Source organism: Pongo abelii, chromosome 4 (assembly GCF_028885655.2).
Source record: "Pongo abelii isolate AG06213 chromosome 4, NHGRI_mPonAbe1-v2.0_pri, whole genome shotgun sequence".
Lineage (NCBI taxonomy): Eukaryota > Metazoa > Chordata > Mammalia > Primates > Hominidae > Pongo > Pongo abelii.
The window spans coordinates 105,643,539-105,671,227 of record NC_071989.2 but is presented as its reverse complement, the minus strand read 5'-3'; the positions used below and the strand labels follow the sequence as shown (position 1 = coordinate 105,671,227).

General features: G+C 35.4%; 2 long non-coding RNA genes across 2 annotated transcripts in view; both read right to left on the bottom strand.

Annotated features, from left to right (window-relative positions):
* LOC112133515 (uncharacterized) overlaps nt 1-27,689 on the bottom strand; it is a 298,342-nt gene that overhangs the window by 93,913 nt on the left and 176,740 nt on the right. The gene's annotated exons all lie outside the window — the stretch shown is intronic.
* LOC112133480 (uncharacterized) overlaps nt 1-27,689 on the bottom strand; it is a 77,418-nt gene that overhangs the window by 36,377 nt on the left and 13,352 nt on the right. The window contains exon 2 of the long non-coding RNA XR_002915151.3: nt 676-813. This is a non-coding gene — a long non-coding RNA (uncharacterized LOC112133480). The remainder of the gene's footprint in view (nt 1-675; nt 814-27,689) is intronic.

The following is a 27,689-nucleotide window of genomic DNA, read 5'->3' as shown; positions in this document are numbered from 1 at the left end:
CTATGGATATTTCTGAGTAATGCTCATGGAAGCTCTGAGGTAAATGAATTTTGGTTTAGAAACCAAAAAGTCTTCTGTAATATGCTTTTTCAAAATCTGTGACTGTTAACTACATAGGAGAAATTACATTAAAAATGAAAAGGTTATTTAACAAGCTAGTGAGTGTCTTTTTTTTTTCTGATGAAGTCTTTTTTGGGAACACTGCAGGGCAAACAAACTTCTGATTGATTAATGACTGATCCAATAAAATTAATACACTCCTGTAAGTTACATGAAGCACAGGTCCAAGGAACAGATGGTTGAATATATCTGTAGAGCCACACTGACAAACTGCAGATAAAGACCTAATGAAACTATTAAAATAAATTTATATATGTCAAACATCTGTTATTTTATAGCTAGTACAATAAGTAACAGAACAGCAATGGAATCAACTTTGTCCCCAAAATAATTGTTGTATTGTTTAAATTTTGACATTGGCCAGATGTTTAAAGGTGGTCTCTTGATTAACATATATAAATATATAGGATTATTCCTTTTGCAAAAGCTTAAATAAATTAAAAGAATGAGAACAAAAGGTGGTAGCTAATTTTTCTCATCTGTATATTTCTCAAATACTCAGTGTTATATTTTATATGTATTACCCACAAAGCAGTAACAGTTTTGTCTTCTTACCACATTAAAAACATTTCATCTTTTGCAGAACTGACTTTACCACTCTTTATGCTGTTGACTTGCAGGGATCAGTGTCTATTGGTGGATATCAAGTTTAGTCCATATGGTCAAAGATAGGTGATAGATTGTTTTAAAATCCTAAATGAATTCAAGAGAGATTTGTTGTCAAAGGAAAGATAAAAATTTAATGTAATTGTATGTTTCCACAGTGCCGTCACTTTTCACAATCTCTTTAAAAACTCCTATTAATTTATGTGAATTTTAAAGTATACTAAAAGAACATCTCACTAAATACGTTGATGAGTACAATTGAAATATATTATGGAATTTTATCTAAATGTATTACAATTTTCTATAATAATGTGAATTTGGTTAGGAAGAAGCAATTAGAGTATATTCAGAATATTTACAACATGGTTCATTATTTGTTTTTTTACATTAGGTGATTAGTTATGCCTCGTGACACCTATTATATCTATTCTATCAAATTTTGAGGGGTAGATATTAAGCTGCCTAGCTACAGCCTTCAATTAATATATTTTCCAGGATAGTTCAACCTAATTAGCATGATGCTAAGAGATTATCAAAAGCTTTTCTATTTTACTAATGACTAAAATTTAGTTCTTTTCCACACTGATAATAAATTCAAAATGGCAAAATAATGTATTCATTATCCTATTAATGAGATACAATCACAAGCAACTGATTTCCAAAAGTGTCAAATTCTGTTTAATATTATTCCAATATATCTACAATTTACTAGAGTTAATTTTATAATATAATATTTTGGAATACAATTTTGATAGAGGTCTAAATAATTTAATAATTTAAAAAATTTGAATGTATAGGCAATTTTTTAAAAAGTGGTGTTTCTTCTTTTCATACTGTTCTACAGAAAGAATGATAACTTTCTAAAACAGCCTAAGAGTATAGGCAACAATATTCAGTGTGACAAATATGAAAGATATATTTTGATGACAAATCAACATCTCTCATTGTATTTGTTAGCCATTTTTCAATACTACACATGTCATACAAATACCACAAGACCACACTATATGACACATACATCAATAAATAAAGGAAATGTGGAGATTGATTTGATTTTTATTTTTAGTTTACTCTGCTCAAAAATATTTTCCTCTGAAATATGAGATAAAAATAAATAAATACATCCAAAACTTTCTCTTTAAACAGTTAGTATAAACCTATAATTTTTAAAAAGGGAGAAAAATTAGTAAATTAATTTCTATGTAAAATAAATATTTAAATGCCCTAAAAATTAAAACAGAGTAACTTTAAATTGGTATATTCTGTTATTTTTCAAGATACCATATTTTTTCTGGATTTTTAAAGAAAGAATAAATTGTGAATAACTTTAGAGTTATAGCATATTATTGTACACCTTTTTAATGCAAATGAAGCATCTTTGTGTAGTGTAACTAATATTAAAAGGCAATCATTTAATTAAATTCTATATTCCTTTAAATTTCTAAATAAATATGGATTTTCTATATAATGAGAAACAAAATTTCAAAATATTGAAAATTCTTAGATTTTTCAATCTTATTAAAATACTTACTGTTACAAATTCACAAATAATACCTTAAAATAGCTTGCAATTTTAAAATACTCATTCATTACCCTGTTAATGATCTGGAGCACATTGGCTAGATATAAAGATTATATATTTAAATACTGCTATTCCTAAATAGGTTAAAGGCACATTTTTGATGATTTAACCAAATAAAAAAAGGAAACCAAGCAATTCAGAATTATAAATAACATTTTAGTGCTCTTTGCTCTGTATCTTTCTGTTTGTCTGATTAAAGCTTTGTATAGCTAACCAACCATCTGAATAAACAGAATATGTATGACTAATGTCAATATGGCAGTCATGAATAAAACAAAGCACCAATAAATATATTCACTGAACTATTACAGAGCTCATATAAGATAAGGTACATGAAAGCACTTAGGAAACTGTGAAGCAGTACATAAACGTAAGGTGTTATTATTATTATGTGCTTCTGACTGCACACGAGAAGAATAGCAGTCAAATCTATTGTAAAATTGCATTCTTAGAAGACAATGAACTTAATATTCTAAAGCTGATTCACAGGTGTACTTTTGTATTTGAAACACTAGACAAAATGAGCAATCTGAAAAAAAAAACATTCTGATAAAACTCACAGACATCCCAGAAACTCTCTCTTATTGAAAAGACCATGTGTCTTTATTTTGTTACAATATAATGGGAGTTTTTATATGTCTTTTTCAATGCTTTTATAGCATTAAAAAAGAGTCAAAGACAGGGAATCAGAAACCTGAAATCTGGCCCCAATTTTACTCTAGTTTACTACATGATTACAAGGAGACTTAATCTCTCAGACTTCTGTTTTTACATTATAAATGTGTCTAAAATGGCTTTCTCAGAAGGCTTGATAAAATAAAACATTTGAATACCATCCACTGATCTGATGTGTAATATGTTTAAGTATAAATATTTAAAATAATCTTTAAAAATGTCCCCATCCTTACCAGCCTGTTATGAACTAATGTTACCTTAGCATGTATTCACCAAATATTTTGGGCACATTGTCTCCCACGTGCTCACACATGGCATCCCACCCTACAAACATTTCCCCAAACTATTTCTGGAAATCTTCCCCGGCATCTTGTTTGGCAGCAATGGAAATGCATAGATCTGATCACTCATGAGTTTTCAATAACCAGACATTTTCCTATGTTCCTCTGGTCAGGACACTCTCCTGTACCTCACAGCATATTTTTCCGTGCTCCATTTTCTTAAACCATTGAATCAACCACTTCCCCTCTAACTTTTAGTGGATGATATTTTGTCTGACTTTGCAAAGAAAATAGAGACAGAAGAAGGGTGAGTAAAGTTAACAATATTGCATGCTACACTTTAAAATAGCTACAAGAAGATTTTGTTCTTACCACAAAGAAATGAGTGTTTGCAATTTAAAAAATGCTAAATACCTGGATTTGATCATCCCACAATGTATATATGTATCAAAACATCTCACTTTACTCCAAAATATTTACAATTATTATGTCTTTATTTAAAAAAAGAAAAAGGAAACTAATACTACTTTATTTTTCTTGTACTGCCCTTTTCTCCTTCTCCTGGCTTAGAATGAAGTATTTGTCGCTCTTATGTGAGTGTAATCTTTCTACCTGCGCTTTAGAGCAGTGTTCCTCAAATTATCTTTAAACAACCAAATTTTTTAAATTCTCAATCAATACAAGCTGGCATTTTTATTAGATTCAACTAATACAAAATGACTGTGTAAAATTAGTATAAAAGTTTCTGAATGCTTATTTTCAATTTCTGTACCTCACCTCACAAATCAGTAACAAACAGTTGATGAACCAAGACCAGTTCTTGGACCTGACTTGAGTAGCATTTATTAGTGTGCAGCACCTCTCATCTTTTTAGGGCCATTGAAGTATGAATTATCCCCTCTTCTGCATCCTTCTCCTCCGGTGTTGTCTTCCTCATTCACATTTAAGCATGCTTATGTTTCTTCTCCCTTCAAGCTACCATTCTACAGTTCAGCTGTACTTTTCATTTAACAGTTTTAAAGAGTGATCTGCAGTAACCATAGGGCTGCCCTCTTCTCTACCTCACTCCTAAGTTTACTGCTGTCTGGCTTCCATCTCAATTGTGCCACTGGAACTACTCTTGCCAAACAAATAATCAGGGATTTTTTTTTCCCCCTGAGACATTTGGCAATGGCTGAAGACATTTTGTCACAGCCGAGGCCTACTACTGGCATCTAGTGGGTAGAGGCCAAGAAAGCTGCTAAACGTCCCACAATGGACAGAACAGTTCCTCAAAATAAAGAATTACTGAGTCCAAAATGTGCTGAGGTTGAGAAACTGTTTTAAAAGCAAGTGCCACATTTCAATCCTAACATATCTTGACATCTTCCAGGATTTGACACTGTCAAATAATCTCTAATTCCAGATTCAGAGGCAGCATCCAATTGGCTGAGTTCAAGTCATTCACCTAGGCTCTAGCTGACGAGCAACTGAGAGAAAGAATATCTGCTCCCCTTTGCTCCTATGTTTTCTTTCCATCTAGAGATTCCCCTCTAATTCGTATTCAGATGATAGATAAAAAAAATGATGAAGGTTGACTATAGTGTCAAACCAACTACGCATTTCCTCAAACCTTCCATGCTTAACTCACCGACATGGCCCCAAATCAGAGTTGCCACACCAAACCTGCCTCTTTTTCTTTTATTTTTTTTTCTCTTCTTCCTCCCTACCATCTAATTACCAAGTCATGCTTACTCCACTTGCTATTATCTCAAATCTACTCATTCCTCTTCATCTCAATCTCCAATTTCATTGTCAATAAGAAGGCTGAAGAAACAAGCTTCAAAAATGGGCAGAAACCAAGGGCCTCTGAGTCTGGAATGAGTGACCCAAAGAAGCAGGAGATGGAATAGAAGTCATTCCAGCACTGACAGTGGCAGAAGTGGCTCCCAGCATCTTGTGGCTGTGGTGCTGGGTTATCCAGTCTCAGTGAGACTCCTTGTGTTACATGAGTATTTATGGATCATCATTTTGCTCCTATACTCTTATTAAAGCATCCTGTATCCTGATTTCTTGCTCTTAACCTCCTCCCAAAACATTCTCAAAACTGCAGAGTTGTCTTTCTAAAATACAAATCTAACCAATTCATCCCTTTTCATTAAAACCATTCAACAGCTTCTAATTCTCCTGTGGATAAAGGCAACCTCCTTATTAAGCTTTGTGCAGCTTTGTGATCCAGCACCTGACTACTTCTCTGTTCTCAACTTTGATTCTTTAGATACGACATATGTGTGAGATCATACAGTATTTGTCTTTCTGTGCCTGCTTATTTAACGTAGCATAATGCCTTCTAGGTTCATCCACATTAATGCAAATGATAGGAATTCCTTCTTTTTAAAGATTTAAGAGTATTCCATTTTTATTCATTCATCTGTTGACAGACACTTAGATGGGTTCCATATCTTGGCTACTGTGAATAATGCTGCAATGAACGTGGAAGTGCACATATCTTGAGATAGTGATGTTATTTGCTTTGGATATGTACCCAGGAGTGAGATTGCTGGATCATCTAGTGGTTCTTTTTTTAATTTTTTGAAGAACCTTAATACTACTTTCCATAATGGCTGTACCAACTAACAGTCTCACCAACAGTGTATAAGGGTTCCCTTTTCTCCACATCCTTGCCAACACTACTTGCTCCTTTTATGTTATCAAAGAATACACAGTCCTCTCTTTATACTTTTATGTTATATTGTATGTACACATTTTATTTATCTGTATTCCTTCTCCCTTTATGGAGAGATAAACCCTTTCAGAGCATACATTTAATATGTTGTATTCATTGCTTTATCTCTTGTCGCTAGTTTATCACTGGGCACAAGGGAGGTGCTGAATAACTAGTTTATGCGACAATCATGCCTGGATTCTGTTTCCTCCCAGTGCTGCTCCTTCTTTCCTGCCAAGGTCTTTGTTCCCTTGTACCTTGTCATGGTCTCCTTGCTTACCATGGATTCCCCAAGAATAACACTACCTTTCCCAAGGCATACTTTGCCCATTTTTACCCAAAGCAAAGCATGAGGGTTAGGAGTCACAAAACTTTGCTACATTCCCTCAATTCTTCGCTGAACCTGAGTCACACTGGCTCTTATGGAAATGGTGAAAATGCCTCTCTTCCTGGTATAGTCAAACAAGTCCCTGAATCCAGGCTTGGACTACATGCCGTTCCTTCTATTTCTGTCTGTCTTCCACTTCCACCTTTTATTTTGCCTCAGACAATATCTTCAGAAAACATTCTTCTCACATGTCTATCCCATGCCCTCCATATAAATTATCTATATAAATGAACACCAGCTTCCAGCTTGCACTGAACCAGGACTATCTCTAAGAAAGAATATATAAAATTATGTGCTTGCTCATATTCTTTGATTGTTATAAAATGTTCTCAATGGAAGAATCAGAAATACACCCTCAGTTGAGTAAAAGTTAAAATGTAGGTATAGCACATAGAAGCAATATTATTTTTCACATCTTTTGCACACACTACACTTCCATTTCCATGTATAAGAATCACTTAAATTGGAAGAATGGACCCTTAGCCGACTATAGGGGTCCTTAACCCAAATGTAAAAATCTAATAGAAATGTTGGCTCTTGGAAATAATCAAAGAAAGAACATTTTAACAAAAATAAATAGCGAAGTTTCTAGTAGTGTATACAATAAATAAAGCATTTTTATGATAAAGTATCACTTCCATGTCACTCACTCGAGAATGTTCACTAATTCTGTATTCTCAAAGCAGAAGTAAAAAGCCAAGATGGGAGCCAGAATTTATGACTGTTATCTACCATGTAACCTCAATATTTAACTTATAATATGAAGAACTCTAATTTTTCTATCATAAGAGGACATTTATAGAATTTTAGTTCTAAGTTTTCAGGAAAAAGAAATGACAGCTTTCAATATTTAATTGTTATTTACAAATATTGCTCCCACTCACAAGTACTAGAAGGGAAATTATTTCCATAAGAGATGTAAATTATCTGTAAATATCTTTATCCACAATGGCACATCAAATCATGAGAGACTAGTAAATCATTTGTCAAGGCACATACAACGATCATATTGAAGAAAAACTCTTCGACGTTCATACTTCATGCAAATTTATTCCCACACTCTGGCTAGATCTTTTGTCTGTTCATCTGCTTGCATGTGTTGCAGGATTGCTGTTCACCATCTACTTCCATGTCTGTGTATAATTTTCACATTGTTCTGGAATTTACTGAACTATTAAATTTATAGTTCTGACTCATCTGTACAACTTGGGAAAATTTTTGAGACAGAAGCCAATTCTCCATGGATATGTTCCTTCTTCATTTTATGTACTACTCTTAGTTTCTCTTAATCTTTTTCCTGCTGAACTGTATCTTCCCTGATTATCATGCTATCTCAAAAGCAGAGGAGTATGTTTCAGATGTTTTTATGTAAAGAGAGAGACTAGCATTCTTATCCATTAAAAATCATTTTTGTGTTTATAAACCAAAGTTGTGTTTTCCTCCCTCTCTCCCTTTCTTCCTTCCTACCTTTCTCCCTCTCACTCTCCCTTCTTCCCTTCTTTTTTCTTCTGTGTGTGTGTGTGTGTATGTGTATGCATGTGTCTTTCTTGTCTCTCTCTGTTTGTTTATTTTCAGTGTGGGAATTTGTTTTCTGATTGCATTGCAAATATGCACTTGCTCACTATATTAATTCTTTTGTATGCCTGTGATTAAATCCAGCTCTACTGTTCAGTTGCGATTTGCTGGCCTTTTCATTCATACATGTATATATATATACACACACTCAATATATTATATATATACACATACATATGTTATGTGTTATATATACATACACTCATTCATTCATATATATATATATAAAATCATTTATGGTCCTTTGAACTAGGTCTCAAAAACTACAGATATATGATTATACGTGTACATATATAATATACATTTTATATATCCATGACTTATGCTGTCCTTTTCATTCATATATATTATATATGCATATTCATATATTATATATGCATAAATATATGCATATATGAATAAATATGTAATAAATATATATAATAAATAAATACATATGAATAAATATATAAATATATAATTATATAATATGAATAAATATATAAATAAATATGAATAAATAATATGAATAAATAATATGAATATATAAATAAATATGAATAAATATATAATATATGTATCTAAATATATACGCAGATATAAATATATGTATATATAATATACATATATTGATGTACATATGTATGTACATATATAAAATCATGTATGGTCTTTTGCACTAGACATTAAAAACTACAGACATCTGAATGCGTTCTCCCAGTTAGCAGATGTCGATATGACATCTACCAGCTATAGAATAAATGATATTTTATAAACCAGGTTATTAGTTGAGAGTTCGAACTTTCTTTCTTTGTTTTTCAATTTTCTCCCTATCTAATCTTTACAAATATGTTCTTTTATTTGTTTTGAAGTCTCAACTTCAATTTAACAATTCAGGGTACAAACTATAAGAAAGTTTTATATGGCTGAAGTGTTTTTCATGTTACGTAATTAGCATCTCCATCCTTTAATCGATTCTTACAAATGATTGCTATGGTGTACCTATGTGTTTGGAAGAATTGAAGTTGCTTTGTATGATCCCCCAAGCACTCCAGTACTTGCATTTTTACCAGCATGGGTCTTCTTTTGTCATGCTTGCCTTATATTGAGAATTTGGCATGGCTTCTTATTTGTTTTGGCATTGGTAAACTTTTACATGTATTTATTTTAAGCTATAGTTTCCTCGTAGGCCCAAGACAAAAACCCTAAGCACTGTACTGGATTTCCCTTTTTCTTTCACTCCACTCTTTACAATCCCTCAGAACAACTGTCTACTCAACCTTCAAAGTACCCTCCGTGTCTTAAAGTTACCTTTTACCTCCTCTAACTGCTCCCCAGTCCAATTCACTATCATACCTCATTTGAATCACTACAGCAATTCAGGACAGGTTTCTCTGGTTTCATTCTTGTTCTCCTGTGCCTATTCTCAACCCAGCAACCAGACAAATCTTGATAAACCTTCATGCTTGTGTTAAAACCTACGAAGGGCTTCTAACAACACCTATAAAAAAACAGGAAGTCTTTATGAGGAGCAGAAGGCCCTATGCAATAGGGCTCTTAGCCACCACTATACGTTCAGCTTCCAGAATTTCCCTGTCACATGCTGCTCTGACTACACTAGCCATTTTGCTTTTCCACAAACATGCCAAGTTCCTGCCTGCCTCAGAGCCTTTCCTATAATGTCTCCTCTGTCCGAAATGGTCCATCACCAGGTCCTCATATGGCTCCTCTTTGTATCATTCAGGCCACTATGATCATACGTAAGTTCTATGTCCCACCCCACATCATTCTTCCATCCCCTTATCTTGCCTTATTTCTCTTGTAGTCTTTATAATTTCCTGAAAATACATTGTTTGCTTATGTTTGCATTATGTATCGTCTGTTTTCTTCTTTAGAATGCAAGTTTCATTAGGGAAATGACTTTTTCTGTCCCTCTCTTTGTCTCAAGCACCCAACAGTAACTGATATATGGTATATAATGAATGGATGTGAAATAAGTATCATGTGAAATAGATGTTCTTCTTCTTATTATTTTACAGCTATAGAATCCAAGGTTCAGAAAGGTAAAGCAACTTGTCTAGTGTTAGTTTGCTAGTAAGTGACACAGGCCAGGTTAGGATCTGAGCACTCTGCAGTGTGGTTTGTTACTCAGAATGATAAATATATCCCCTTCCAGCCACTTAACCATTCTGCAGGCTCTGGTCATTATGTGCAGTTTATTCCCATCTGTAATATTAAAAAATAAAGAACTTAAACCTAACCCCTATGGCAACCCATTCACTGGACACTGTGCATGATAAACACAGCCTTCTTTCTTGGTCTTAACATTGTACTGAACATTTTTCATGTCCTTGTCATCGAAGAATTACAGACTGTGTTCTAGATGTGATTAACTCATTAATCTTCACAAAACCTAAGCAAGGTTAGTAAAATTATTCTTATTTTACACCCAAAGAACGGTGACCCACAAAAATTATTAGGTGTGCTCAAGGTTACATGGTAAGTTTAGGCCAAGAACTCACAGAGCTATTTCCACGTTTATTAGAGAAGCTTTTAGTCTATGAGATGGCAGAACATTTAAACTAATAGCAGCAATTTTATTTACAAAAACACACTATGAGTTGTTATTAACAATCAAACATAAGATTAAGTCATACCCTCCCTTTGATTAATCCCACGAAAGAGATGTGGAGTGGGAGCTGATGTTTTCTATAGCCTCTTCTAACTCTATGTTTCCCAGATTTACTCTGAGTATTTGAAACATGGGGCTAGTTGAATGGTGTTTTCATTTTTATTCCTGAATGTAATTTCAGTAAAATCCCAGAAGGATATTGATGTGAATTGCTATTAAAGTACAATGATATTGGTGAGGCAGTGCAGTACAGGATTTGCAATTACCCTCCTGGGTTGATATCCTAGCTCTATCATGCCTTACCTTTGTCTCTAGGTTAGTATTTAAATCTCTTAACCTGTTTCTTTATCTGGTAAGAGTGAACAGTAGTAACACTGATCAGAGAATACTTTAGAGTGTTCATGACATAGTACACTTTCAGGACCTGGCACTCAGTCAGCTTCCAGTAATAAATGGCACTTACTATTATATTTATATTATTATTAGAAGAAAGGAGCTGCGATTGTTTCATATAAACAGAACAAAAATTAACATTTTACTATTTGTGAATAATGTTTTGAAAAGAAACCACACTGGGAAAATGTGTGCAGAAGTGTTCAGCTTCCTCGTGAGCAAGCCTCTCAATCACTTTATAAATAAGCATCTATTTGCTTCCACTTGTATGCTTTGTATAGGACTTGTATCTTTTAATGCAGCCAGCAGGACTTACTACCGGTAACGATATTCACTATTAACTTCAAATAACCATGGTAATGTCAAGGTATTAAACCCACTTTTATTGATATTATTTTTTAAAAAAATTTTAAGTGATTATTTTCATCTATTTGGAACTCCTGAGAGTTTGCACTTTGGGTATCAAAGATGGTCTTGAGAATAGTTTGGTTGCTGAACAGAAACTAACTTAAAGCAGATGTGGGGTAAGGATCTAAGAACATCTCAAAAGTCTCAATTGCAGTAGGCCATGTGAGATCTCACTGGAACTGATGCACTGTTAGGCAGCTACTCTCTCTCCCATTTCATGGAATCTCATGCCTGCTCATGTGTTCATGACTATGCATATGTTTGTGTTTGTGGATTCCATTTGCCTCTGTGAACCCAGCTTCCTCAGCAAAAGATTCATTTTTTTTTTTCAACTTTTATTTTAGGTTCAGTGGGTACATGTGCATGTTTGTTACCTGGGCATATTGCATAATGCTGAAGTTTGGGATACAAATGATCCCATAACCCAAATACTGAGCATAGTACCCAATAGTTAGTTTACCAACCCTTGCTTCCCTCTCTCCCTTCCCCTTCTAGTGGTCCTCCGTTTCTATTTTTACCATCTTTATGTCCATGAGTATCCAGTGTTAAGCTCCCACTTATAAGTGAGAACAAGTGGTATTTGGTTTTCTGTTCCTGTGTTAATTTGCTAGAATAATGGCACCCAGCTGCATCCATGTTGCTGCAAAGGACACGATTTTGTTCTTTTTTATGGCTGCATAATATTCTATGATGTTTATTCACAACAGAAAAGATATAGAATCAACCTAGGTGACCATCAACAGTGGATTGAATAAAGCACTTATTTTTTGCTTCCCCATTACTTTTCAAGTGACTCTGTGTTGCTAGGTCATCTAATCTGGCCTGACCTCACTATGATCTCTCAGTCTCAGTACCTAACCCCATTGAACTGATTCAGTACCTGAAGATTACTTTCAAATTTCTTGGAGACTGCCGTGGACTTTTGTGTCCCCCTAGAAATCCATATACTGAAGCCCTAATGCCCAATGTGATGGTATTAGGAGGTGGGGACTTTGGAAGTTAATTAGACTTAGACGACATCATAAGGGTGGCACCCCATACTGAGATTAGTGCCCTTATAGGGAGAATAAGGGACTAGAGCTATTTCTCTCCATGTGAGGATACAGCAAGAATCAGAAGGAGGGCTTTCACCAAGGAACCAACTATACTGGCAACCTTGTCTTGGGCTTTTAGCCTCCAAAACCATGAGAAATGAATGTTTGTTGTTTAAGCCACTCACTCTATGCTATTCCATTATAGCAGCTCAAACTGAGGCAGATATATAATCTGATTGACCCAGAAATGCTCAGCTTCTCTCTGCTAGTGTAATTATCCAAATCAATAATGAGGTATCATCTCTAAAATGGTGTAGCAGGGAGGAAATGATGAGCATCTCTACTAATGATGTATAAAGATAACAACTTCACAAATGAAATTGACTTGGTGGTTCGTCTGTTTTTTACCTATAGTTTTACAAGACCATTGTTTACTTATTTCATAAATATCTGGTTTCCCCAGTATCTGCAGTTTGAAAAAAGATCATCTGATGAATTGATATCAATCCTGAAACTATACACTGGCAAATTTTATGTGTCACATTCTGCATGGTCCTATGCAGAAACAGGGATTTTTAAAATACTGCTAATTATCTAGATTATGCAGTAGAAACTGGACAGAATGTAAATAAGTGATTTATAAGTCAGATATTTTTATGCAAATGGGTCATTGATTTTGCTTAATCATTGAAAAAGCCTTGGATTGCTCAAATGACTGATGAAAAATAAAGTATCTCAAGATAAAATTATTTTGAATTGAGGATAGGCCCTGAGTCCAATGACTGGTGTCTTTATAGCAGAAAAGAATAGGAAGTTTGAGACACTGAGTCACACAGGGGGAAATACCATATAAAGACTGAGGCAGAAATTGGAGTTATACAGCCACAAACCAAGGAACACCATCAGATGCAAAGAAAGATTCCCTTTTAGAGTCTTTGAAGTGAATGTGGCCCTGATGACACCTTGAATTTGGACTTCTGGTCTCCAAAACATTTACTCATATAACACCCAAGACACCTCTCTCACAGAACTGTGAGAGAATACATTTCTTGTTAAGTCACCAATTTTGTGATAATTTGTTGTGGCCAATAGAATTATCCCCCATTGTGGTCAGAAAATAATCGGCAAGATAAATACGCCTAAAGTTATATAAAGTAATGTACAATTTTAATTACACATACATGTATATGTGTAAAAAGTTATATAAAGCTATGCACATGCAATACATGATGATTGATTTAATAAAAAAAGTAACAACAAAATGATCCCCAAATGTTTGGGCTACTGGCATTATGTATATCAGTGTTTCACAAACCCAACAGTGCAGTTACTTGTGGAGCTTTTTAACAATACAAGTTCTTTGGGCTCCAGCCCAGAGCTATTAAATAAGATTTTCTAAGGATTGAGATTATGCATAGACATTTTAAATCTCCAAAAGTAAGAAACAAAAAACCATGCCAAACCTACTATGACAATGTTCTAAAAATGCTGAGCAGCATTTATATATATCTTATAAAATGCATATTATTTTCCAGAAACAAAAGATTAATGAAAGCAGCTCATAACATTAAGTTTTCAAAGAAAACATTCAGAGAATGGGCACTCTTAAAGACTTGGTTTATATTTTTAAAACATGCTTTCACTGGTATGTTTCTGAAGCAAGGTTAACAAAAACTTCTAACTATTACTTGTTAAATAACTGACTTGCAATTACAGATTACAGGTCAGGCTGTACTCTCCAAAGAAAAACTTCATATTTTGTTTAACACTTGCTAGATTCAATATCATCCAGAGTGCCTACTTCTATTGCCGTCTCAATTAGAAGTGTCATCCCCCAAGTAAAGTTTCTTATCTTTTCAAATATCCGTAGCCAATAGAAGGCAGACAAGTAAAAAGAAAAACAAACAAACAAACAAAAAAACTCAATTTTAAAGACAGAAGAGAGATATGTACAATTCTAACCCTTGTATGGTTAAAAGTCACTTTTCCAGATCATTTTTAAAAATCTCCCAAAAGACAGGAGAATTGCTTGAGCCCAGGAAGAGGCAGTTGCAGTGAGCCAAGATTGCACCATTGCACTCCAGCCTGGGCAACAAATGCGAGACTCTGTCTCAAAAAAAAAAAGAAAAAAAGAAAAAAAAAGAAAAATCATTTATTTTTGTTGAATAGGACCACTAATTATAAGAATACAAAAAAAGAACAAAGAAAACAGAAAAAAGCAAAGAATAATCGTGGACAGACAACTGAAGTCTGTTAACCTGGAGCACATAGCCAAATAGTTGCATACTAGATAGGGAGGATTTGGATATGAATTCTAAAATAATTCTACCAAAATTCATGATGTTTTCATATTTTAATTAAGGAAATGAAACTTCAACTCAAATATGTGGACATTGGAGTAGAATTACTAACATTCTCCAGGAATTTAATATGACTCAACTTATTTTTTTCCTGTAATATATCCATATTTGTTCATGTGACACCTAAGACAATATGGACGAAAACGAAGAGTAATCTAGATTCTCAGTCTATAAAGTATACCAGATTGATAATCAGCAAGATTAAATTGAGTGGTCTGAGCTGGATACTACTTAACTATACCCAAATAATCTTTGCATCATGACTACTATATATAAAATAACAGAAAACTATTATCAAACATTTTTATTTGTTAATAATTGTCTTAGTTCAATTTATGTTAATTTTTATTTTCCTTTTGGTTTTCTATGTCTTCTACAGCTTTCCATTTTACCAGGCTCACCCTAACTTGTTTTACATTTAAGATCAGATAACATTTTTCTTAAAACTCTAAGTATATTTTTCAAATTGAATGAAAATTCATCAGAGAGATAAATAAAATTAAACAATAGAACAAAATCAAATGCACTTTCCCCACCTCTCCTTCATCTTAAAGATATGTTTGTGAGGGGACTCTGATGCAATCAATTTCTCATTGAATCCGGTGATCTCTGGAACTATTAAAAGACAGTTAGATAAAAGATATCTAAAAGATGAACAAAAATAAATTAATAAATTACATAAAATAAGAAATTTAGATACTAGTAGATATCTAAAGGCAGAAAACTAGAGAGGAAAGATGATGGCACTGATAAACAAAGGTGAAGTTGTTAACACTTACTGAAGTCAAGGACTTCATTTTGGAGAAGTTAATAATTTTAAAATGTATTTCCAAGGCTCCATTTGGACCTAGTGTCTATTCTGTCTGTTAATATCACTGACACCATCACTATCACCCTTTTGTTGATAGTATAAAGATCTTCTGTTTTATGTTTAAGTAATGCTAATTCCATACCTGGATAATTGTAAGCACTGTTTAATTCAATCGTATTTCAGGAGAAAAAAAAAAAAAAAAAAAACATTGATTTTTTTAAAAAAATGCCTCCAGCTCACTGCCCTTAACTAATCAGAAAGGTTAGATTAACTGGTTACCAATAATTGAAGTACAAAATACACAGCTTTGCAATTTGTGTAAGAGATATTGATGAGATGTTTTAAATTAATTTTCCCTTTCACCTCTGAAGCACCTATCATCCATCTCCTCCATCACATAACAACCTTAAACAACAAAAATATGACCCAAGGAAGAATAGGGTGTGAAAACGCCTGACCTTGGCTCCTCCATAAATTCAGCAGAGAAAATAGACCTTGGAAAATGCACTTGCAGGTAAATGTTAGATGTCATCAATACTAAATAATAGAATAAATACTTACTTATCTAATGCAAAAGTGTGAGTTTCATGGTTGAAATATTTTATTTTATTTTATTTTTATTTTTATTTTTTTGAGACGGAGCCTCGGTCTGTCTCCCAGGCTAGAGTGCAGTGGTGCGATCTCGGCTCACTGCAAGCTCTGCCTCCCGGATTCACGCCATTCTCCTGCCTCAGCCTCTCGAGTAGCTGGGACTACAGGCGCCCGCCACCACACCTGACTACTTTTTTTGTATTTTTAGTAGGGACGGGGTTTCACCGTGTTAACCAGGATGGTCTCGATCTCCTGACCTTATGATCCACCTGTCTCGGCCTCCCAAAGTGCTGGGATTACAGGCGTGAGCCACCGCACCGGCCCAGAAAGATTTAATTTTATATATAATTTTACTTCAGGGTTTTTCAAAGGAATGCACCATATAGCAAATGTCAACTTTGGGAAATTTATGCATGGAAAATAAATTTTGTGAATGATCTTGGAAAATCTTTTACTTTTTATAGAACAAACATGTCAGTCCAAAATAAAAATATGAAAATTCAAATATTACCATTTAAATAAATTACATACTTAATTTTTCTTTTCTTTTTTTTTGAGACGGAGTCTCGCTCTGTCACCCAGGCTGGAGTGCAGTGGCACGATCTCGGCTCACTGCTGCAAGCTCCGCCTCCCGTGTTCACGCCATTCTCCTGCCTCAGCCTCGCAAGTAGCTGGGACTACAGGCGCCCGCCACCACGCCCGCCTAATTTTGTTTTTGTATTTTTAGTAGAGACGGGGTTTCACCGTGTTAGCCAGGATGGTCTCGATCTTCTGACCTCATGATCCGCCCGCCTCAGCCTCCCAAAGTGCTGGGATTACAGGCGTGAGCCACCGCCCCTGGCCCCACATACTTAATTTTTCTAATTTTTCTTCCAATCCTGTGTATTTGTATTCATTCTCATACATAGTTGTAACATCATTCTTTGTAAGAATGTTTGTAATTGATTACATGGTCTTTACAATTCAACTAAGTTGGCATAACATTATTTATATTACCACATCTCAATGTTTGGGCATTAATCTTATGATAACTTTTTGGACAAGGTTGGCCTTACCAATAATTGCCTTGCCAATAATTTTATATTCCAGGGAGAAACAATAGTAATTTTAATGTATTCCTGTGAAAATAATAAAATCATGATTAGTAGAGAACAATGCATTGACGTAATGGGATTCCTGAGCATGTCTAACTATAGACACTGTTTTGTGCTATACTCTTTAAAACGTTCTGAATTATCTTCTGTCTTAAATTACACACGTATTGTTCTAACAGCAGAAATTGTCAACGCTTGACTAGAATTAAACAAGCGCGATCTTTTATATAAACCAGACTGTATTTCAAACACTGAAAGGCATTTATGCCTAGAGAGTATCTGCAAAATCACATCAGGATTTAAGTCTTCAGTTACAATATTATAAAGGTCATAGTATTGATCCTTTTATTTTATGACGTTATTTTTCTCTGTCTGTATTTCTTTCATTCTCTCATTCAATAAGCATGTGCTGAGTTTCTAATGTACATCAGGCACTGAGCTAAACCCACTGTGTATGTGAGGATCATTCACTGTCTTCTGTCTCCTTCCTTCTATATAATGGTTAAGTATATGTGTTTCTGTTTCTCTGCTTCCAACTGATCTCAGAATCTTCCATCCATTTTACATGCTTTTCTATCCACCCATTTCCTATTTTCCTTCCTCCCTTTTTATTCATCTGACATTCTTTTTTATCTAGACATTCCTTAATTCAAAGATGTGTTTGGTCTTTGTATTTACTAAATAGTTTTGTAGTTTCCATTCTTAATTTTCAAGAATGATGTTGGATATTTCACACAGTTCATTTTTTAAGGTAAATTGAACATATACATTTGTTTAATGCAATTAATCATATAATAGCAATCTAAAATAACTATTCCTTTATAGAAGATAAATAATACCTAATAACAAGTAAAAAATTATGGAATTTTTAATTAATTAGTAAAAATAATCTTTAATGTCAATTTTATTATAAACTAAAAGTCTGTACAATAGTGGACTACATAATTATACCATCTTATTTTTTGTTTAAATAATATATTTTAAAAGATAGTCTTTACCAAAATATGTGTATATTATTTTGTATTCAAATGGCATTTCAATGTTTCTAACTGAGATTGTAAAATTTCTTTAAAGTAGCCTGTTTCCTATCCTGTTTAGCGCGGAAGTATCCCCGTCCTCTTTTTTCCACATACAACAACACTTAATATTAGAAAGAAAATAGATAGTAGCACAAAGTAAATGCTATAAACATAACTTGAGAAGCATAGAAGAGGTCTAAGGTCTTCTATTCTCTAAAAAGATGAGCATTTCACAGCTTAAAAGAAACAGAAAAAAGGTGCAGGTGATGGAAACCCCAGGTTGGTAAGAAAAAAATAGATAAACAAGGTGCCGCCTCCAATCTGGTCCACTCTATCCACTGCCTTTGCCAGAGTCTCAGGATCTGAAACAGAATCCACAGCATCAGTTACCTCTGACTATGCACTGATAGAGGCAAAGAGCCATTTCAGGCTTGTTTCAGGTGCCCTATGGTGAAAACTTCTCACTTTGCCGACTCTCCATCAGGAGTGTCTCCTGTGTCTGCCCAAAGCTTATCTCGGCCCCATCCAAATTATTCTGGACTACTTTTCAATGGCCCAAGATACTCATAATCCTCTTAAATGGAGGGTGGGGCCCTAGACACTGAGGAAGGTAGCAAGACTATGGAAGGGGAGCCTCCCTGTGCCTTAAGAGGACAGAGCAAACTTAATTTCCCCAGAGTCAGGACAAAGATGGAGGAGGGGCACTAATATTAGTATAGAGGTGTAAGTGGCATAAAAGACAGACACAAGAAACCAGGTTCTCATTTCTACTTCGAGGGACTTAAATCTAGTCTTCTGGATTTTTCCTTTCTCTCGTCTCTCTCTTTTCACGCTTCCTCCTTAGCTAGAAGCACACTGGCAGAGTAATGAAAATCAATGTTGTTTTTTTCCCCAAATATTTCAAGGTTTCTATACAGGTGATCGATATAAAAAATACTGCAAACTTTAACTGTAGATTCCTCAAGGCTAAATTTCTGACAGATGTCAATCAAGTGGTGGGGATTTGAATTCACTACAACAAAAATTACCAAGAGTGCTAGATAAAAATGTCATTTTGTAGCAATTAGCATTGCTCACTGGAAGAGCTCAAGTACTCACTAGAAAATAATTATTATCTCATATTCAAATCCCCATTGGTGTGAAGATGAAAATGATTTCAAGATTGGGCAACTGATTGTTTTGTTTTGTCTGGGGAAATAAAAAAGTGCGTTACTTTCTGAGATCTAACACAGAACACCCAATTCCTACCATGCAGAGACTGGTTAAAAAGTGCCTTCTGTCAGAACTCGGTACTTTTATTTCATAATCTAAAATTTATATTGACAAATAAAAGAATAAACATTTTATATTTAATATTATTATTCTGCCAATCTTGAACAATTTGAATCTTTATAAAGGAATAGGCATATAGGAACTGGAATATTTTTATTCCATAATTTCAACTTTTTACTCAAGAAATACAACAAATATGTCATCACAGAGATTAGCATATTTCTCTATCTGAATGATCGGACACTTCTCTCTTTGTATCACATACAAATACATTCACACCAGTACATACATAGTTATCTATTCAATTTTTTAAAATTCCATTATACTACATGCCTAAAACTAGTCTAGGCACTGGGAATACTGTGAACAACCCAAAAACATTCCTGCTAACACAAATTTTATGTATTTTTAAGTAAATACTCATGAAGCTTTGTACATTATTGTATTAAACAAACAATGAACTTCAAGAATGACAATAAAGAAAGATGTTTCCTCTATTGATATAAATTTTCTTTAAATTGGTATTTTATATCAATACTATAACAATTATAGTTGTGCTCATATTTAATGGTATACATAATCATGGTCCTAATGGGATTTAAGCATATATAGGAGGTAGCTTACTCAAAAGGCTGAGATGAATATTTACGTTGTATGTAAAAGTAATACCTAGTGTTCTCATTTGGGTCATTCACTATTTAAACTTCAAATTTTCTGTGACCCCATATATTGGCATACTCTTTAAATTTCATTATAATTTATACACCACACACAAATGAGTGCACATACACACACATACACACACACACACACATACACACAGATTTCCTGATCTTATTTCTTACCACTGTAGTTTGGGTGTAGGAAGGCTTCTATTATTTCCTTTAATATATACCTCTTTATAAATTTATTAGAGAGTTTTGGCAGCACCTACTAATCCTGAGCTCTGTTTCCCTGGTTGTTGAAATGTATGAAATCACAGATCACTGAGCTATGACTGGCTTTCTCTTTTTAAATTTTTATTTCAATATTTTGGGGGGTACACGTGGTTTTTGGTTACATGGATGTGTCATTTGGTTACATGGATGCGTCATTTTTGTTAGTTTTTATTTTAAATTCAGCGGTAAAAGTGAAAATTTGTTACTTAGGTAAACGTGTGTCATGGAGTTTGTTGTACAGATTATTTCATCACCCGGATATTAAGCCTAGTACCCATTAATTGTTATACCTGATCCTCTCCTTCCTCCCACTCTCTATCCTTCAAAAGGCCCTAGTGTGTGTTGTTCTCTTCTATGTGTCCATGTGTTCTCATCATTTCGCTCCCACTTATAAGTGACAGCAAGAAGTATTTGGTTTTCTGTTTCCACATTACTTTGCTAAGGATAATGGCCTCCAGCTCCATCCATGACCCTGCAAAGGGCATGATCTCATTCTTTTTTATGGCTAAATAATATTCAATGGTGTATATGTACCACATTTTCTTTATCCAGTCTACTATTGATGGACATTTAAGTTGATTCCATGTCCTTGCTATTGTGAATAGTGCTGCAATGAACATAAGCCTACATATCTCTTTATAATAGAATAAATTATATTCCTTTGGGTATATATGCAGCAATGGGATTGCTGGGTCAAATGGTATTTCTGTCTTTAGGACTTTGAGGAATCACCACACTGTCTTCCACAATGGTTCAACTAATTTGCACTCCCACCAACAGTATATAAGTATTCCTTTTTCTCCACAACCTCGCCAGCATCTGTTGTTTTTTGACTTTTTAATAGTAGCCATTCTGACTGACGTGAGATGGCATCTCATTGTAGTTTTGATTTGCGTTTTTCTAATGATCAGTGATGTTGAGCTTTTTTTCATGATTGTTGGCTGCATATATGTCTTCTTTTGAAAAGTGCCTATTATGTCCTTTGCTTACTTTGTAATTAGACTATTTGCTTTTTTCTTGAAAATTTGTTTAAGTTCCTTATAGATGCTGGATATTAGACCTTTGTCAGATGCATAGTTTGCAAAAAATGTTCTTCCATTCTGTAGGTTGTCTGTTTACTCTGTTGACAGTTTCTTTTGCTGTGTAGAAGCTCTTTAGTGTAATTAGATTCTATTTGTCAATTTTTGTTTTTGTTGCAATTGCTTTTGGTGTCTTTTCATGAAATCTTTGGCCCCTGCCTATGTCTTGAATGGCATTGGCTAGGTTGTCTTCCAGGATTTTTATAGTTTTTGGTTTTACATGTAAGTCTTTAATCCATCTTGAGTTAATTTCTGTATAAGGTGTAGGAAGGGATCCAGTTTCAATCTTCTGCATATAATTAGCCAGTTCTCACAGCCACATTTGTTGAATAGGGAATCCTTTCCCCGTTGCTTGTTTTTGTCAGCTTTGTCAATGATCAGGTAATTGTAGGTGTGTTGTTTTGTTTCTGGGTTCTCTATTCTGTTGCACTGGTCTGTGTGTCTGTTCTAGTACCAGTACCATGCTGTTTTGGTAACTGTAACCCTGTAGTATAGTTTGAAGTCAGGTAGTGTGATGCCTACAGCTATATTCATTTTGCTTAGGATTACCTTGGTTATTTGGGCTTTATTTGGGTTCCACATGAATTTTAAAATATTTTTTTCAGTTCTGTAAATAATGTCAATGGTAGTGTAATGGGAATAGCATTGAAGCTATAAATTGCTTTGGGCTGTATGGTCATTTTACCAATACTGATTCTTCCTATCCATCAGCATGACATGTCTTTCCATTAGTTTCTGTTATCTCTGAATTTTTAGGTAGTTGTTTGTAGTTCTCTTTGTAGAGATCTTTTACCTCCCCAGTTGGCTGTAATCCTAGGTATTTTATTCTTTCTGTGGCAATTATAAATGGGAGTTAGTTCATGACTTGGCTTTCGGCTAGACTGTTGTTGGTGTATAGAAATGTTAGTGATTTTTGCACATTGCTTTTCTATGCTGAGACTTCACTGAAGTTGTTTATCAGCTTAAGAAGCTTTTGGGCTGAGACGATGGAGTTTTCTAGATATAGGATTATATCATCTGCAAACAGGTATAGTTTGATTTCCTCTCTTTCTATGTGAATGGCCTTTATTTCTTTATCTTGCTAGATTGCCCTGGCTAGGACTTCCAGTATTATGTTAAAAAAAGTGGATGAGAGAGGGCATCCTTGTCTTGTACTGGTTTTCAGAGGAAATACTTCCAGCTTTTGCCTATTCAGTATAATGTTGGCTGTGGGTTTGCCATAGGTGGCTCTTACTATTTTGAGGTATGTTCCTTCAATACCTAGTTTATTGAGAGTTTTTTTTTAACATGAAGTAATGTTGAATTTTATTGAAAGCCTTCTCTGTGTCTATTGACATAATATGTGGTTTTTGTCTTTAGTATGTTTATGTATGAATCACATTTATTGATTTGTGTATGCTGAACCAACCTTACATCCCAGGGATGAAGCCTACTTGATCATGATGTATTAGCTTTTTGATGTGCTTCTGAATTTGGTTTGTCAGTATTTTGTTAAGGACTTTTGCATGGATGTTCATCAAGGACATTGGCCTAAAGTTTTCTTTTTTGTTTGTATCTCTGCCGAGTTTTGGTATCAGGATGATGCTGGCCTCATAAAATGAGTTAGGGAGGAGTCCCTCCTTTTCAATTTTTTGGAATAGTTTCAGTATGAATGGTACCAGATCTTCTTTGTACATCTGGTAGAATTCAGCTGTGAATCTAACTGGTCCTCGGCTTTTTTTTTTTTTTTTTTTGGTCAGTAGGTTATTTATTATGGCCTCAATTTCAGAACTTTGTATTGGTCTATTAAGGGATTCAGTTTCTTCCTGGTTTAGTCTTGGGAGGGTGTATGTGTCTAGGAATTTATCTACTTCTTCTAGATTTTCTAGCTTATGGGCATAGAGTTGCTCATAATATTCTCTGGTGGTTATTTGTATTTCTGTGGGGTCACAGGAAATATCCTCCTTATCATTTCTGATTGTGTATATTTGAATATTCTCTCTTTTCTTCTTTATTACTCTAGTTTCTGTTCCATCTATTTTATTAATTGTTTTCAAAAAACCAGCTCCTGGATTCGTTGATCTTTTGAATGGTTTCTCGTGTCTCTATATCCTTCAGTTCAGCTCTGATTTTGGTTATTTCTTGTCTTCTGCTAGCTTTGAATTTGTTTGCTTTTGGTTCTCTAGTTTTTTAGTTGTGATGTTAGGTTGTTAGCTTGAGATCTTTCTAATTTTTCATTTGGGCATTTAGTGCTGTACATTTCCTTCTTATCACTGCCTTAGCTGTGTCCCAGAAATTTTGGTGTATTATATCTTTCTTTTTATTAGTTTCAAAGAACTTCTTGATTTCTGCCTTAATTTCGTTATATACCCAAAAGTCATTCAGGAGCAGGTTTTGCAATTTCCATGTAATTGTATCATTCTGAGTGAATTTCTTAGTCTTGAGTTCTAATTTGATTGCTCTGTGTTCCGAGAGACTGTTTGTTATTATTTCAATTCTTTTGCATTTGCTGAGAAGTGTTTTACATCTGATTATATGATTGATTTTAGAGTAAATTCCATGTGGCTATAAGAAGAATGTATATTCTGTTGTTTTGGGGTGAAGAGTTCTGTAGGTGTCTATCAGGTCCATTTGATCCAGTGCTGAGTTCAGGTCCTAAATATCTTTGTTAATTTTCTATCTCAATGGTCAGTCTAATATTGTCAGTGTGGTATTAAAGTCTCCCACTATTATTGTGTGGGAGTCTAAGTCTCTTTTAAGTCTCTAAGAACTTGCTTTATGAATATGAGTGCTCCTGTGTTGGGTGCATATATATATTAGGATAATGGGATCTTCTTGTTGAATTGAACACTTTACCATTATCTAATTCCCTTCTTTGTCTTTTTTTTTTTAATCTTTGTTGGTTTAAAGTCTGTTGTTGTTTTTTTTTCCAGAAACTAGGACTGCAAACCTTGTTTTTTTCTGTTTTCCATCTGCTCAGTAGATTTTCCTCCATTTCTTTATTTTGAGCCTATGTGTGTCACTGCATGTGAGATGGGTCTCTTGAAGACACATACCAGTGTGTCTTGGTTCTTTATCCAGCTTGTCACTCTGTGTCTTTTAATTGAGACATTTAGCCCATTGACATTTAGGGCTAGTATTGATATGTGTGGATATGATCCTATCATTATGATGTGAGCTGGTTATTTTGCAGACTTGTTTGTGTGATTGGTTTATAGTGTCACTGGTCTGTGTGCTTCAGTGTGTTTTTGTAGTGGTTGGTAACAGTCTTCCTTTTCATATTTAGTGCTTCCTTCTGGAGCTCTTGTAAGGCAGGTCTGGTGGTAACAAATTCCCTCAGCATTTGCTTCTCTGAAAATGATCTTATTTATTCTTTGCTTATGAAGCTTAACTTGGTCAGATATGAAATTAGGGGTTGGAATTTGTTTTCTTTAAGAATGTTGAATATTGGTCCACATCTCTTCTGGCTTGTAGGGTTTCTGCTCAAAGGTCCACTGTTAGTCTGGTGGGTTTCTCTTTGTGGGTGACCTGACCTTTCTCTCTAGCTGCCTTTAACATTGCTTCTTTCATTTCAACCTTGGAGAATCTGATGATTATGTGTCTTGGGCATGATCTTCTTGTGAAATATCCACGGGGATTCTCTGCATTTTCTGAATTTGAATGTTGGCCTTTCTAGCTAGGCTGAGGAAGTTCTCATAAATGATATCTTGAAATGTGTTTTCCAGATTTGTTCCATTCTCCCATCTCTTTCAAGTACATCAATCATTCATAGATTCAGTTTCTTTACATAATCCCATTTTCTCAAAGGTTTTGTTCATTCATTTTCAATATTTTTTCTCTATTATTGTATGCCTATCTTATTTCAGAAAGGTAGTCTTCAAGCTGTGAGAATCTTTGCTTGATCTATTCTGCTATTAATACTTGTAATTGCAATATAAAATTCTCATATTGTGTTTTTCAGCTCTATCAGTTTGACTTTATTCTTCTATATACTGGCTATTTTGTCTGTCAGCTCCTGCAATGTTTTATCGTGATATTTAGTTTCTTTGCATTGGGTTACAATGTACCCCTTTAGCTCAATGACTCAGTGACATGAATTCTACTTCCGTCATTTCAACCATCTCAATCTCAGCCCAGTTCTGAACCCTTGCAGGAGAGGTGATGTGGTCATTTGGAGGAAAGAGGGCACTCTGGCTTTGAGTTTTCAGCATTCTTGTGCTGATTCTTTCTCATCTTTGTGGGCTTATCTACCTTCAAACTTTAAGGTTGCTGGCCTTTGGGTGGGGTTGTTTTTTTTCTTTTAACAGTCCAGCCACTTTTCCACAGGGCTTCTGTGTTTTGTGTGGGTCTGCTCCAGTCCCTAGTCACCTCAGATATTCCAGTACATGAAGGTATTGCCAGTGAAGGCTATGAAACAGCCAAAATGGCAGCCTGCCCTTTCCTTGGGGAGCTCCATCCCAGGGAGGTACAGACCTGTTCCTGGCCTGAATGCACCTGTAGGAGGTGGCTGGAAACCCCAGCTGGGAGGTCTCACTCAGTCAGGAGGCACAGGACCGGGGCACCCACTTAAAGAATCAGTCTGGCCATGTTTTTGTACAGCAGTTGTGTTGTGCTGGGGTACTGCTTCTGCTCCTGGTCAGCTTGGGCTCCCCAAAGCCTGGAGGCTGGAATGGCTGAGTCACCCAAGCAGCACGGATTGTGGACCACCTATCCCTCTGGGTGCTCTGTCACCAAAAGTTTTCAATTCTCTGTTGGCCAGAGAAAACTGGCAGGGTTGGCAGGAAGCCCCAGTTGGAAACTTCCACTCAGTAAGGAGGAATGAAATAGGGGGCCCACTTAAAGAAACAGTCTAGTCATGCTTTCATAGAGCAGCTGTGCTGTGTTGGAGTACGGCTTCTGTCCTGGTTGGCTTGGGGTCTCTGAAGCCCACAGGCTGGAACATCTAAGCAGACTCCTCCTTCTGGGAACTCTGTCAGGAGAGAATTCAAATCTCTGATCAGCCAGAGAACACCAGTGGGGGTGTCTGGAGGCCACAGTTGGGAGGTTTTGCCTAGTAAGGAGGAACCAATCAGGAACGTGCTTACAGAAGCAGTCTGGCCACATTTTGGTAGAGCAGCTGTGCTGTGCTAGGGGGTCCCTTCTGCCCCTAGTTGGTCTGGACTCTCCAAAGCTCACAGACTGGAATGGCTCAGTCATCCAAATAGCAAAGATGGCAGCTTATCCCTCCCCCTGAGAACTCTGTCAAAAGGAGGCACAATACTGTTGCCAGTGGCTGGCTGGAATTCCAAGCCAGTGGGTCTTATCTTGTAAGATGCCATGGAAGTGGGGCCCGCAGACCATTGCTGCTTGGCCCCTAAGAGTCAGTCTCTTTCCTAGGGGTATGTAAAAAGGTTCAACCTCCCATCTTGCCAAAGTTGCAGCTACTTTTGCTGGGAAGCTCAGAGCCAGAGTATGTAAAGCTCCTGGAACTCCGCACGTGCCTGAGTGGCTGCTCTGCCAAGACTCCACATAGCTTTGTATGTTAGACTGAATGCCCCAGTGGAGTGCGTTTATGAGGGGATCTCCTGACCTGAGGGTTTGCAAACATCCATGGAAGAAGCCTGCTTTCCCAGGGATGCACATTCACTCACCACTTCCCTGGGTGCGGGAGGTTCCCTTGGCTCTGTGTCCCTCCCAGGAGGGCTATCGTTTTTGCCTTGCTTTTCTTCATTCTTTGTGGGTTGAGTTGTTTCCTTTAATAGTCCCATGCAAGTAGCTGGATGTTTCAGTTGAAGGAGCTGTATTAACTCACCGCTTTCATTCCTCTCTGTGAGAGACATGCACCTTAGCTGCTTCTAGTTGGCCATCTTGGTCACTCCCAATAAATACTTGAATGGTGATTTCTGACAGTTTAGTCCACCTGTCACTCAAGAAGTGTACACTGTACCCAGTGTGTAGTCTTTTATCCCTCACCCCCCTCCCAACATTTCCCCTCAAGTCCCCAAAGTGCAGTATATTATTCTTATGCCTTTATTTCCTCATAGCTTAGTTCCTACTCATAAGTGAGTACATACAATATTTGTTTTTACTTCACTTAGAATAATGGCCTCCAGCTCCATCCAAGTTGCTGCAAAAGACATTATTGCATTCATTTTTATGGCTGAGTAGTATTCCATGGTGAATATATAGC